The sequence below is a fragment of the Canis lupus genome, chromosome 5 (assembly GCF_048164855.1).
Source record: "Canis lupus baileyi chromosome 5, mCanLup2.hap1, whole genome shotgun sequence".
Classification (NCBI taxonomy): Eukaryota; Metazoa; Chordata; class Mammalia; order Carnivora; family Canidae; genus Canis; species Canis lupus.
In genome coordinates this window covers 3,885,195-3,899,021 of record NC_132842.1, presented here as the reverse complement: position 1 = coordinate 3,899,021, position 13,827 = coordinate 3,885,195, and the positions used below count along the sequence as shown (strand labels likewise).

Sequence of the window (13,827 nt, the reverse complement as noted above, 5' to 3'; positions counted from 1 at the left end):
TGCACCAGTTCACATTCCCACCCAGCAGTGCAAGAGGGTTTCCCTTTCTCGGCATCCTCTCCAACACTTGTGGTTTCCTGCCTTGTTAATGTTTCCCATTCACACTGGTGTGAGGTGGGATCTCATTGTGGTTTTGATTTGTATTTCCCTGATGGCCAGTGATGCAGAGCATTTTCTCATGTGTGTGTTGGCCATGTCTATGTCTTCCTCTGTGAAAAACCTGTTCACCTCTTTGCCCAGTTCATGATTGGATTGTTTGTTTCTTTGCTGTTGAGTCTAATAAGTTCTTTATAGATCTTGGATACAAAAAAAAAAAAAAAAAAAAAAAAAAACATAGATCTTGGATACTAGCCCTTTATCTAATATGTCATTTGCAAATATCTTCTCCCATTCTGTAGGGTGCCTTTTAGTTTTGTTGACTGTATCCTTTGCTGTGCAGAAGCTTCTTATCTTGATGAAGTCCCAATAGTTCATTTTTGCTTTTGTTTCCCTTGCCTTCATAGATGTATCTTGCAAGAAGTTGCTGTGGCCAAGTTCAAAAAGGGTGTTGCCTGTGTTCTCATCTAGGATCTTGATGGAATCTTGTCTCACATTTAGATCTTTCATCCATTTTGAGTTTATCTTTGTGTATGGTGAAAGTGAGTGGTCTAGTTTCATTTTTCTGCACGTGGCTGTCCAATTTTCCCAGCACCATTTATTGAAGAAACTGTCTTTTTTCCAGTGGATAGCCTTTCCTGCTTTGTCAAATATTAGTTGACCATAAAGTTGAGGGTCCACTTCTGGGTTCTCTATTCTGTTCCATTGATCTATGTGTCTGTTTTAGTGCCAGTACCACACTGTCTTGATGACCACCGCTTTGTAGTACAACCTGAAATCTGGCATTGTGATCCCCCAGCTCTGGTTTTCTTTTTTAATATTCCCCTGGCTATTTGGGATCCTTTCTGATGCCACACAAATCTTAAAATGATCTGTTCCAACTCACTGAAGAAAGTCCATGGTATTTTGATAGGGATTGCATTAAATATTCAACAAAGATTTAGAGGGAATATACCTGAACTTAATAAAAGGCCTGTAAGAAAAACCCACAAGTATCATCATATTCAATGGAAAAAAATTGACAGCTTTTCCCCTACGGTCAGGAACAAGACAAGGATTTCCAGTCTCACCACTTATATTCAACACAGTGGCAGAAGTCCTTGCCACAGCAACCAGACAAGTAAAAGATATAAAAGACATCCAAGGGTGTCTGGGTGGCTCAGTTGGTTAAACTTCTGACTCAATTTCATTTTGGGTCATTATCTCAGGGTTGTGAGGAGGTCCAACCCCACATCATGCTCTGTATAAGGCTTAGAACCTGCTTAAGATTGTCTCTTCTCCCTCTGTCCCTCTCCCCACTCTCTCTCTCTCTCAAAAGAAAAGAGAGAGAGAGAGAGAGAGAGAGAGAGAGAGAAAGAAAAGGCATCCAAATCAGCAAAGAAGTAAAACTTTCACTATTTGCAAATGATATGCTACTATATATAGGAAACCCTAAAGACTCCACTAAAAACTACTAGAACTGATAAGTGAGTTCAATTACATCCCAGGATACAAAAATCAATGTACAGAAATCCATTGTATTTATATACACTAATAATGAGGCAGCATATAGAGGAATTAAGAAAACAATCCTATTTACTATTTTACCAAAAGCAATAAAATAGGAATAAACTTAACCAAGGAGGTGAAAGGCCTGTACTCAGAAAATTATAAAACATTAATAAGAGAAATTGAAGACAAAACAAATAGAGAGATATTCATTCTATGCTCACAGATTGGAAGAACAAATATTATTAAAATATCCACACTACTCAAAGCAATCTACACATTTAATGCAATCTCTATCAAAGTACTAACAGCAGGACGCCTGGGTGGGCTCAGCGCTTGAGTGCCTGCCTTATGCTCAGAGTGTGATCCTGGAGTTTCACGATGGAGTCCCACATCGGGTTCCCTGGGAGGAGCCTGCTTCTAACCTCTGCTTTTCTGTGTGTCTCTCATGAATAAATAAAATATTTTTTAAAAATACTAACAGCATTTTTTGCAGAACTAGCACAAACAATCTTAAATTTTGTATGGAACAACCCTGAAAAGCCAAAGCAATCTTGAAAAAGAAAAAGAAAACGGGCTATCACAATTCCAGACTTCAAGTTATATTACAAAGCTGTAGTAATAAAAACACAGAAAGGCACACAAAAGGACACATAGATCAAGGGAACAGAATAGAAATCCCAGAAATAAACCCATGATATTATGGTCAATTAATCGTCAACAAAGGAGATTAATCCTTTAATCTCCTTAAACAATTAATCGTCAACAAATACACAATGGGAAAAAGACATTCTCTTCAACAAATGATGTTGGGAAAACAGCTACATGCAAAAGAATTAAAAATTACAGCATACACAATCATAAAGTCAAAATGGACTAAGAATCTGAATGTGAAAATTAAAGCCATAAAAGAAGAGAGCACAAGCAGTGATTTCTCTGATATTAGCCATAACAGCATCTTTCCAGGTATGTCTCCAGAGGCGAGGAAAACCAAAGCAAATATAAACTATTGGAAGGAACTACATCAAAATAAAAACTTCTGCATAGCAAAGGAAACAATCAACAACACTAAAAGGCAACATGTGGAACAGGAGAATATACACAAGAAACAACAGGGATTGGAGAGGATGTGGAGAAAAAGAAATCCTGATGCTGTTTTGGTGGAAATGCAAACTGGTGTAGCCACTGTGGAAGACAGTACTGAGTTTCCTCAAAAAGTTAAATATAGAACTACCCCACAACCTAGAAATGACACTATTGGGTATTTATCAAAAGAATACAAAAAACCTCATTTGAAGGGTTATATGCACCACTATGTTTATAACAGCATTACTGACAATAGCCAAGATATGGAAGCAGTCCAACTGCCCACTGATGGATGAATGTATAAGAAGATATATATACATATACATAATAGAATATTATTCAGCCATAAAAAGAATGAAATCTTGCCATTTGCAATGACTAGATGAAACTAGAGTGTATAGTGCTAAGCAAAATAAGTCAGTCAGAGAAAGACAAATAGGGATCCGTGGGTGGCGCAGCGGTTTGGCGCCTACCTTTGGCCCAGGGCGCGATCCTGGAGACCCGGGATCGAATCCCACGTCGGGCTCCTGGTGCATGGAGCCTGCTTCTCCCTCTGCCTGTGTCTCTGCCTCTCTCACTATCTCTCTCTCTCTGTGACTATCATAAATTAAAAAAAAATTTTTTAAAAAGGGAAAGACAAATACTATAGATTTCACTCATATGGGGATTTAAGAAACAAAACAAATGAACAGAGGAAAACAAAAAAGAGACAGACCAAAGAACAGACTTTTAACTATTGAAAACAGAAGTTTCCAAAGAGGAGGTAAGTAGAGGGTGGGTGAAATAGATCAATTGGATTAAAAGTATACTTATCATGATGAGCACTAAGTAATATATGGAATCACTATATTGTACATCTCATACTAATATAACACTGTATGTTAACTACACTGGAATCATTTTTTAAAAAAATAAAGGCATTTCAGGAAAAGAAATGTTAAGCATTTAAAAGCAGAAATAAAAATATGATCATGTCTTTAGAAGTATGTCTGTCAAGTAAGAACAGTCTTCATATTAGGGAGGATTCCCAGCGTGCAAGGATAAAGGATCCCTTCCTCCAGCTGCCTACAGTGACATCATGAAAGGCCCAGAATCAAAGTCTCTAGGAGCTGCAAACCATGTCTGATCCCTATAAAGTAGCTTATGTCATATTTTGGTTGATTTCCAATGATTTCAGAATAATCTAGCTAATTATTATGTAACAACTTACTTCAACCCAATAATACAACACGACTTTAACAAACTAGCATCCACTTCTCTGAACTATCACTGATTATGTATTGATATTGATGGTATTAGTTTCTCTTTGTGTGGATATTTTCCCCACTGTCTATGAATACCTGAGAGTCAGGAACAGTGTCTTATATTTCAAGTAGTCACAGAACCTAGTCAATGCTTGGTATATAGCCCATACAAACGAAATGTTTAATTGATAAATAAACTGATGAATGAGTAACAAGATCTATAAAGACAGTCAAGAAAATAGAATAAATATAGGTTGCAGTTCACTTGTTAAATGATGTCAAAGAATAAAATATCTGTGGTAGAAAATAAATGTAGGATAATTTAATATCAGTAGAGATCTTTTACACATCTTAGAGAGTGAGTGAAGAGGCTTTTTTTATGGAAAAAGAATGAACAAGCCTGTTTAAGAATGATAAAGGAGACCCAGGGATAGCAACTGTGACAGATATGCATTCTTCAAGTACTTTAAAATGTAGACTAAAGCAGTGTTTTTAGGCTGCGTATTTTCAAATAAAAAGAAAATACAATTTGGCTTACTCTAAGGACTTATCTTCTCTTTGCCTTGTCCATTATTCTTGCAAAATAGGAAACTGAAATGGTAGACTATCTCCTCTGAGACTAACAGAAAAATTTGACTCCATCAAATCAATCCAGAGATATGCTGTTTACCACAGCAGTTCTAACAGGATGGGATTACACCAGCGGGGCCATTGTGTGAGAGTAGGGTAGAGAACATTCATAGCAGAGCAGCAATACGCATCCATATGGAATGTTGTAGGAATTTATCAGAGATTTCTCCAATTAGAACTGGAACCTTGGAGTTTAGCTCTGAGTGCACTGCCAGGAAGTAGAATCAGTACTAGTTAAATAAATGATAATAGAGTTGTCCTCAACACTCCTGCCAAGCAGAGTTTAAGACATATTCAGACTTTAACCCAAGGCAGCTGATGCTGAATAAGCAAATTGTTTGATTGTTATCATAAACATCAGCACTCACTACTGTACCAGCAGTCCAGAGCAGATAGAAACATTCCAAACTATTATTGACCTCATGTTATTACTATTTGTATATTGGATGTAAAGTGATGTGAACATCAAACTAACATATATGAATACCACTCCTATAATTTTTAGCCTCTCTACTATGAATACATGAGACATATATCCACAGAAAATATATTCATATTTCCAACTGCAGATGGCTTTCTGCAGTTAATTCAATATAAGAAATTCTGAACTATCTTAATCTCCCAACAGAGCTATTTAGACTATTTGGTATTGTTCTTGAGATTTATATCTCTGTCATGCAAAAGTATATAAATTCATCAAATATTCGTGATCATAAAAAGCCTTGTACTGTATATGTGGGAGTAGACATTTAAAAAGTCAAATCCAAAGTGTCTGTAGTGTTAACATTTCCATTTAAGAGGAAACATGTTATACTTTAAATGACTTAGAAATTTGCAGTGCTTCTCATCAGGATGAAATAGCCTTATCTTTCATTAAAGGGCCTTATTTTAAGTGGATACTTTAGGAAGGAGAAAATATTTAAAATATATATTCTACTCTACAGAATTGTGGTTAAGAAAGACTGAATTTAGATTGTGGGGAAAATGGACTGATTATATTTGATCACAAAAATCCCAGAGGAAAATAAGATCACAAAATAAAATAAGACAAAATAGGGGGATCCCTGGGTGGCGCAGCTGTTTAACGCCTGCCTTTGGCCCAGGGCGCGATCCTGGACTCCCGGGATCGAGTCCCACATCGGGCTCCTGGCATGGAGCCTGCTTCTCCCTCTGCCTGTGACACACTCTGCCTCTCGCTCTCTCTCTATGTCTATCATAAATAAATAAATAAATAAATAAATAAATAAATAAATAATCTATCTTAAAAAAAAAGACAAAATAGGCCAAAAAACAGAAAAAATAAAAACCCTTAAAAACAAATAGTATAAGTAAATAAGAGTAACAAAAAATTACAACTGATATCAATTTCTTTAATGTACAATGACCTCTACAAATTGAGAAAAAGAAAAGCCCTATTGAAAAATAGGTAGAAAAAAAAAAAAAAAAAAAAAGAAAAATAGGTAGAGATCAGAACAAATAATTTTCCAGAAAAGGAACATAACATTTGCAAACATTTTAAAAAGATGTGCAGTATCTTTTAAATTTTTAATGCAAACTAAAATGAAATATAATGTCTTACCTATCAAAATCACAAAAATATAATAAACATTTGATAACACAGAATGTATGGCTAGGGGATCCCTGGGTGGCGAAGTGGTTTGGCGCCTGCCTTTGGCCCAGGGCGCGATCCTGGAGACCCGGGATCGAATCCCACATCGGGCTCCTGGTGCATGGAGCCTGCTTCTCCCTCTGCCTATATCTCTGCTTCTCTCTCTCTCTGTGTGTGTGACTATCATAAATAAATAAAAAAATTAAAAAAAAAAAAGAATGTATGGCTAAAAGAAAACAGACACTTCCATTTCTGGGGGTGTTGCAAAATATTAAAATCATTATGAAGTATATCTTTCAAAATTACAAATGAATTTACTCTGACCCAGGGATCTCACTCTAGGTAATTTATCCTAAATGTATATCTGCAAAAGTACAAAATAACACTGGCACAAGGTTATCATGGCAGCATTGATTACAATTACAAGATACTGTAAAGGGACTATGTACAAGAAACTATTTAAACTATAGTATTTCTTCACACAGAAAAAGAAGTTCTGAATATATGCAACTGAAGTTCTTTATGCATTTATATTTAAAGTTCTGCAAGAGCTGCAAGGATACTAAAGGCAATATAGTAAGCTGCTATTTGTGTAAAACAGGATATAAAAAAACATACTCATGTTTGTATAATATGCACAAACAAAACTGAAGGTATACATTCAAAACCAATAAAAGTCATTTCTTTTTAGGGCAGAAGATATAGCAGGATCAACAGAGATAAGAATGGATGCAAGTGTTTTCAAAATATATCTTCTTATATAGTTTTCCATATGAGAAACATGCAAATATTACCTTCTTAAAAATAAAATTAACTTCAAAAGCTACAGTACAAAGTACATTGTAAAGGGAAAACAGAAAGCACTTACTTCCTGTAAGTTAATTTCACATATGAGTTCTTCTCCAAATCAGGATTTTCTATTACAGTATTCCTCAGGTTAATCTATCTGCCAGATAGCACATTATTTACAAATATAGAAATTATTAATGGATTGGTTTTTCTGTTTAACAAATCTGTAAATATTGTGAAGCCAACACATGCTATGCGTTTTATAAATGTTCCTATTACCCTGAATCAAATCACACATATGATCATTACTTCTAGTCGGATAATTATATGAATGTATGTGTTCACTGTTGTATGTTTGGCTGGTAAGAGTAATTTCTTTTTCTACTTAATTCTATAGAATACTTTAAAATTGTCTGCAGTAGAAGTATATTAATTTCATAATCAGAAAGAAAATAATAGTTACTCTCAAGATTTTATTTCATTGCTAACAAACCCAGTTCAAAAAAAGACCACTAATATATAGCAGCTACAATTAAAATGAGTGTAAATGCTATTTGGACTGGGATGTATTGAAGACCATGTGAACTTCAGCTCTCATGTGGTGCAGAAGGTGGCACACTTCCCTAACAACCTTGAGAAGCTAATCCAGCTCTACCAGCACAGTTAAAGTACTGGATTGTTTCTCAAATCAGAGAGATTTCCCAGAAACAAGTAATACTCTGGGCTCACCAGTCAAGGCTGAATTCTGAGTCCACTATTGTACTCTTTGCTAATGATATAGGCTTCCCATTTCCTTAACAAGCTGGGTTTGTTCATTGGAAAATGTAACAAATAATTTCAAGGTTATGTCACTCTTGGCAAGCACAGGAACTCTGGTGGAAAAAGGAAGTTTTCAGAGCAAGGCAAAGACTGAAGTCTTGTTTGGAATCACTGGCTGACAAAGCCTGCAGTAGAACCATATTGTTCAAACTCACAGGACTCTGATGCTTACAGATACGGAATGCCAATTGGCTGTTAAAATGTTATAAGTTAAAACAGATTAATTTGTTCAAATCAAGCTTATACCCCAAAGGAAGTAGTTTTATAATTTACATTTTAGTTAGTGCGTCTTTCCTTCAAATGTTTGCTTGGTAACAACTACATTGTCTTTGCTTCTAATCACAGCCAACTTTTAATTATTCAGGAGATGGTCATTTGCACGAACTTGACTTCTGTATTTCCTTCCTCTTCTCCACTTTCGTAGTTTTACTGTCTATTAGTCCGTCCTCCATTATGTAAGAAAAGAAAGGGAAATTGAGCCAAAAAAGTTTGTTACAGGCCAATTTTTATGTTAAGGGTGCTATTCCCTCACCGTGGATAATTGCTAATTCTTTTAGGTCAAATTTTATGATTAAACCTATTGAAACACTTTTTTTTTGTGTCTATGTGGTTAAGAGAAAGAGCGGTCATGCATCGACTTGAGCAGTCTGATTCTGCCCTCACTTTTGTCCTAATTCACTTGATGACCCTGAATGGGTCATGTGTCTCATTATTCCTCTGTGTTTTAGGAGGATAGTTGTCCCACTGACTCTTAAAAATCATTGTGGAAAGACTGGGGAAGAGAATTTTAAATACCTATGAAATACACAAATTCCCCAAAGAAAGTACAAATATAAATTCAAGGGCACCTGTAAGCATATTTATTTCCTCCAGGGAGTCCTAAACTTTGGTCCTTGTCCATAACTACCAGCCAGTTAGCCATGCATGTAAATAGCAAATTGTCCATAGCCTCAAACACTCCATTTTGCTAAGATTCTATTGGGGAGTATTATTCTGACAGATAAAATCACATTGTGATCAACTTTATGGCTAAAATAAGATGTAATATGCTTTAAAATACAACCAGGGCCAGAGAATTATAATTTTTGGAGAGTTGTTTCTGTTCATAGCATATTCTGTAATTTGACTATTGCTGTCTTAATTATAAGGGTACCTGTCAATAACATTTGGCTAGAAAGGTGTTCTAAATCTATACTCTTAAAGGAATACATGGTCTCAATGGCTGAAAGGAGCCACTAGACTTTAAGAATAAAAAAAAAGTTTAGTTTTAGTGGAAGGAGAAGAGATATTAATTTCCTTTTCATATTCTTTTAGGAAATAGAGAAGCTGTATATGTGCACAGAAATGAAAGTCACTATCTTTGTTTTTCTGATATATATTCTCATATATTCAGTACCCTATATATTCTCAGTCTCCCTCATGAAATAAGATACCCCCACTCCATCAGTGAAAACTGATGACCAGCCAGTATGGAGGAAGGTTGGTGGCTTTATCACAACACAGAAGTCTTCAATATGTTATTCCCAAAGAAAGAAAGATTATAAAAAGAAGCTAAAGAAAACTTCGCAATTTGCTTTTTTTTTTTTTTCTTATTTTTATACTAGAAGTCTATGAAGCAGTTTGAGGTATACTAAACAATAAATCCCATCTCTTACGGTGTGTGTATTTACTGACACCTCTTCCTGGGTGAGTATTTTGGTGAACATTCCAGAGAAAATTTAATTGTGTTCTTCTGATTAGACTTCTTAGTGGAAGATATTAGCTAAGAATTCACTTAGGAAATCAGCTGTCTTTGTAGTTGAATAATGGCTTTTACTGGTAATACATGAGTTTTTAGAAATATTTTATAGCTTCTGGAGGAAGAAGAGGAAAAAGGAAATCAAGTGTGGAATAACAACAAAGACGTTCTATCTTTATTACGGTATAATTTTATTTTTAATAGAAAGTACTAACCTTTGAAACAATAAAAACCTTGGAAAATCAAAGGTAAATAAGACAGTAATGTGAAATGGTCTGGAGAATTATGTCAAAAACCCTCTTTAACTTATACTTCACTTCTGACCTATAAAATACTTGATATGCTTCTATTATATCTTATGTTCCATACTAAAATTCTGATAAACTGAGACACATTTACATTTGAAGTAAAACTTAAACCTGAATAAACTTTCTATGCCTCCTCATTTTCCCAAACTCTGAAGCAGTGATGAAATATACCCTTGTCAAAATTGGGGGGAAAATGTGATAAGAATATAAAGGAGTAGTAAAACAAGTATTTTATATGTTAATCATCTCGTAATGAATTAAAAAGCAATATAGTCCCCTTTAGCTGGGCGTTTTCCATCGGAGTGCTTTCATATTTTCTATTTGTCTTTTCCTCTTTTCTATTATTGTTACCTGAAGACTAAGTATTAAGGCTAAACAAAGAACGTATTTTAATCAGACTGCAATTTTTTTTCAAATTACTCTTCATTTTATAAACATGAAAATAAAAGTCATCATGCATGACACAGACTCTAGATATTTTTTAAAAAATAGATTAATATGCATCCCTGTGAGTTGGGTTATGATATATAAGAAGAGAAAAATACTGAGGCTTCTGAAAGTCCAATGACTGTTGATAAATATAATTTTTATTACCCATGAAGAAGAAATATTTAGCTCCTGGGAAACAGACTGTAGAAGGCTGTGTTTGTACATTTATACACATACATGCAGAGCTCTATATAGTTTGTAGGTATAAATATACGTACTTACACAAAAGGATGTCATTTCAGGGTGAAAACTGAGAAAAGAGCATATTAGAGACAACCAGCTGAAAACTCATTAGACAAACTTGTTGACCAGACACTTTAAGAGGTTAAGTCTGGGAGCACTTAGATTTCCTTGCAGTGAAGGGACCTTTGTAAATGATATACCTGTAAATTACAAACCTATTCAAAAATTTAACTGTCGGAATCAAATCATGTCACTGAGACCAACTGGACAAGCACACTCATCAAAGCAGCTATTTGTACACAGCAAATAATGAGAGGAGGGGGAAGTAAAACTAACAACCTTCCAAATTAATTTTAAAGTTGCGGCCTATAGCCTTGATCAGACATAGAACATTATAGCCAGGCTTATAACAGAACAGATACTTGAAATAAGACCTTTACAAAAAAAAAATTAAGAATCTATGACTGCTAGAGTTTTGGTTTGCTATCTATAAGGTATAGATATACTACTTCTGCTCTTTCCAATCATCACAAGCTGAGGCTTGAATACAGACACATAACATTATGTGGCTATAGCCAAATCATTCACCTATTTGAGCCTGATTTTCTCACACTAAAATCTGAACATTAAAATAGATAGCCCTAAAATAATTTTTTAAAGATTTTATTTATTTATTCATGAGAGACACAGAGAGGCAGAGACAAGCAGAGGGAGAAGCAGGCTCCATGCAGAGAGTTCGTGTGGGACTTGATCCTGGGACTCCACGATCACACCCTGGACCAAAAGGAGGTGCTCAACCACTGAGACACCCAGGCATCCACTAAAATAATTTTTTAAATCCAGAATGCATTTAATCTACATCATAGAGACTTAGGGCAAAAGAAGAACAAATATAAAAATAAGATAAGGTTTTTGATTAATATACCAAAATCTATAAATTGAATGAGTGCAATTTTTAGAGTAGTACTAATGCTAATAATAATAAAATTGCCAAACACGAATAATGGTAACCCTATGTCAGATACTGTCTTTCTATACATGCTCATATTAATCTCCATAAAGCCCTATGACATTGGCAAACATGTAGTACACAGAAAGGTTAAGTCACTTGAAGAGTTCTGTAAATACTAAGTAGAGAAGCTAAGAGTCAGATGCAAGCATGTGCATTAACAACCTGGGTTCTCCTGCCTGTATAATTCTACCCATTCCAACATCTGTCTTCTCAAGGTGAATTGAACCATGTTTCTGGTATACCTTCTTCCCTACTTTGTCTTCAGCCTTATCAGATCCCCTTTCCCCAATTTAGGTTTTTTTTTTTTTTTTAATATTTATTTATTTATTTATTTATTTATTTATTTATTTATTTATTATAGTCACAGACAGAGAGAGAGGCAGAGACACAGGCAGAGGGAGAAGCAGGCTCCATGCACCGGGAGCCCGACGTGGGATTCGATCCCGAGTCTCCAGGATCGCGCCCTGGGCCAAAGGCAGGCGCCAAACCGCTGCGCCACCCAGGGATCCCTAGGTTTGTTTGTTTTTTTTAAAGATTTTATTTATTTATTCATGAGACACACACAGAGAGAGAGAGAGAGAGAGAGAGAGAGAGGCAGAGACACAGGCAGAGAAGTAGGCTCCATGTAGGGAGCCCTACGTGGGATTCGATCCCGAGTCTCCAGGATCAGGTCCTGGGCTGAAGGCGGCGCTAAACCACGGATCCACCCGGGCTGCCCTCCCCAATTTAGTCTGTACTGATTCTAATTATACTTTAGGACTATATTTCAGTCTTGCCTCAAACCCTCCTCAATGCAACCTCAAGGCATAGAGGTTGAGACTTGGTACTTTTTCTGGAGTCAGTCACATCTGTTTCTCTTTCATACCTACATTTTAAAATGAGAATAATAGGCCGCCGCCCACCGCTGCCGCTATCATGCCAGCCCCTCAAGTCTCAACGAGGCCGGGTGATGCTCCTGAATGGGAGACAAGCCAGTTTGGGAGCAGATTGGATCCACCTTCATTCAGCATTACTACCAGTTATTTTATAACGACAGAACCCAACTAGGTGCAATTTATATTGATGCATCATGCGTTATGTGGGAAGGACAGCAGTTCCAGGGGAAAGCTGCCATTGGGGAGAAGTCGTCTTGCCTTCTGTTCCAGAAAATCCAGCACAGCATCACGGCACAGGACCATCAGCCCACGCCAGATAGCTGCATCATCAGCATGGTAGCGGGCCAGCTCAAGGCTGATGAAGACCCCATCATGGGGTTCCACCAGATGTTCCTATTAAAGAACATCAATGATGCTTGGGTTTGCACCAATGACATGTTCAGGCTTGCCCTGCACAACTTCGGCTGACCTCTTCCCAGCCAGCCACTCATGCTGTTTCCTCCTCCCTCTTCTTCCTGATAACTAACTATTCACACTCCTCCAGATGCTCCAAATATACGCAAAAGAGCAGGGCCGTGGTGGGAGCGGGTGCAGTGCGCTGCTACTACCGAGGTATTGTGCATGATGTTTGGATACTAGACTAGTTGAATCTGACAGGAGAAGTTTGTGTTGTACCAGCGCATGCCTTGGAAAGACTTAAGTAATGCAAAAGGTTGTCTTTTTTTTTTTTTTTTTTTTTTAATCTACTGAGAAGTTGCTCTAGTAACCCAAAGAAGTGAAGGAGAAAGCAGCTGCCTCACCGCCCAGATACTGATTTGTTTGGGATGTTTCAGTGGCTCATGATATAATAAAACCACAAAAATTTTCTTAAAAAAATAAAATGAGAATAATAATAGTAACTGCTATTAAGTTTACTGTTAGAATTTCATGCAGATTAAGCCTTTGTGGAATACCTAGTAAATAAATAGTGCTAGAGATATTTTTTATCTCTCTTGTCTGATTCTGCCCATTCAGAGTAAACTTTCCCACCTTTTAGGTGGAATTAGTTTCGATATTTATTACAACCTAAGGTATGTCCTTTAGTGTTTAAATTATAACCATTGTTTTCAGTCAACAAACTTTCTTGAGGATCTGGACCTTGTGTAAAGGAGAATCATAAGACGTATCCTTGGTGTGTGCTTACAATCTGATTGAGGCAACAACCATGTTAAAATTCAATCCTGGCAAATGCTTTAAATATTGTGAGAGATGTAAACAAAAGTCTAGGGCAGTAGAGAGTGGGCTGTTTCTTGAGGTGTAGAAAAGCATACTTCTGAAGCTAGTCATACATGAATCAAACCCTCTGTCAATTTCAAACTCACTTCGACAATTTTATCTCACTGAAGTCTCAGATTTTTCATTAATAAAAGTATGCTTTGTGTATTCAAGATAATGAATATTATTTGCATAAAATAGACAAGC

At 36.2% G+C, this 13,827-nt stretch overlaps 1 pseudogene; it reads left to right on the top strand.

Moving 5' to 3' along the window:
* Positions 1-12,450: 12,450 nt before the first annotated feature.
* LOC140632858 (nuclear transport factor 2 pseudogene) lies at positions 12,451-12,919 on the top strand (annotated as a pseudogene).
* Positions 12,920-13,827: the final 908 nt, after the last annotated feature.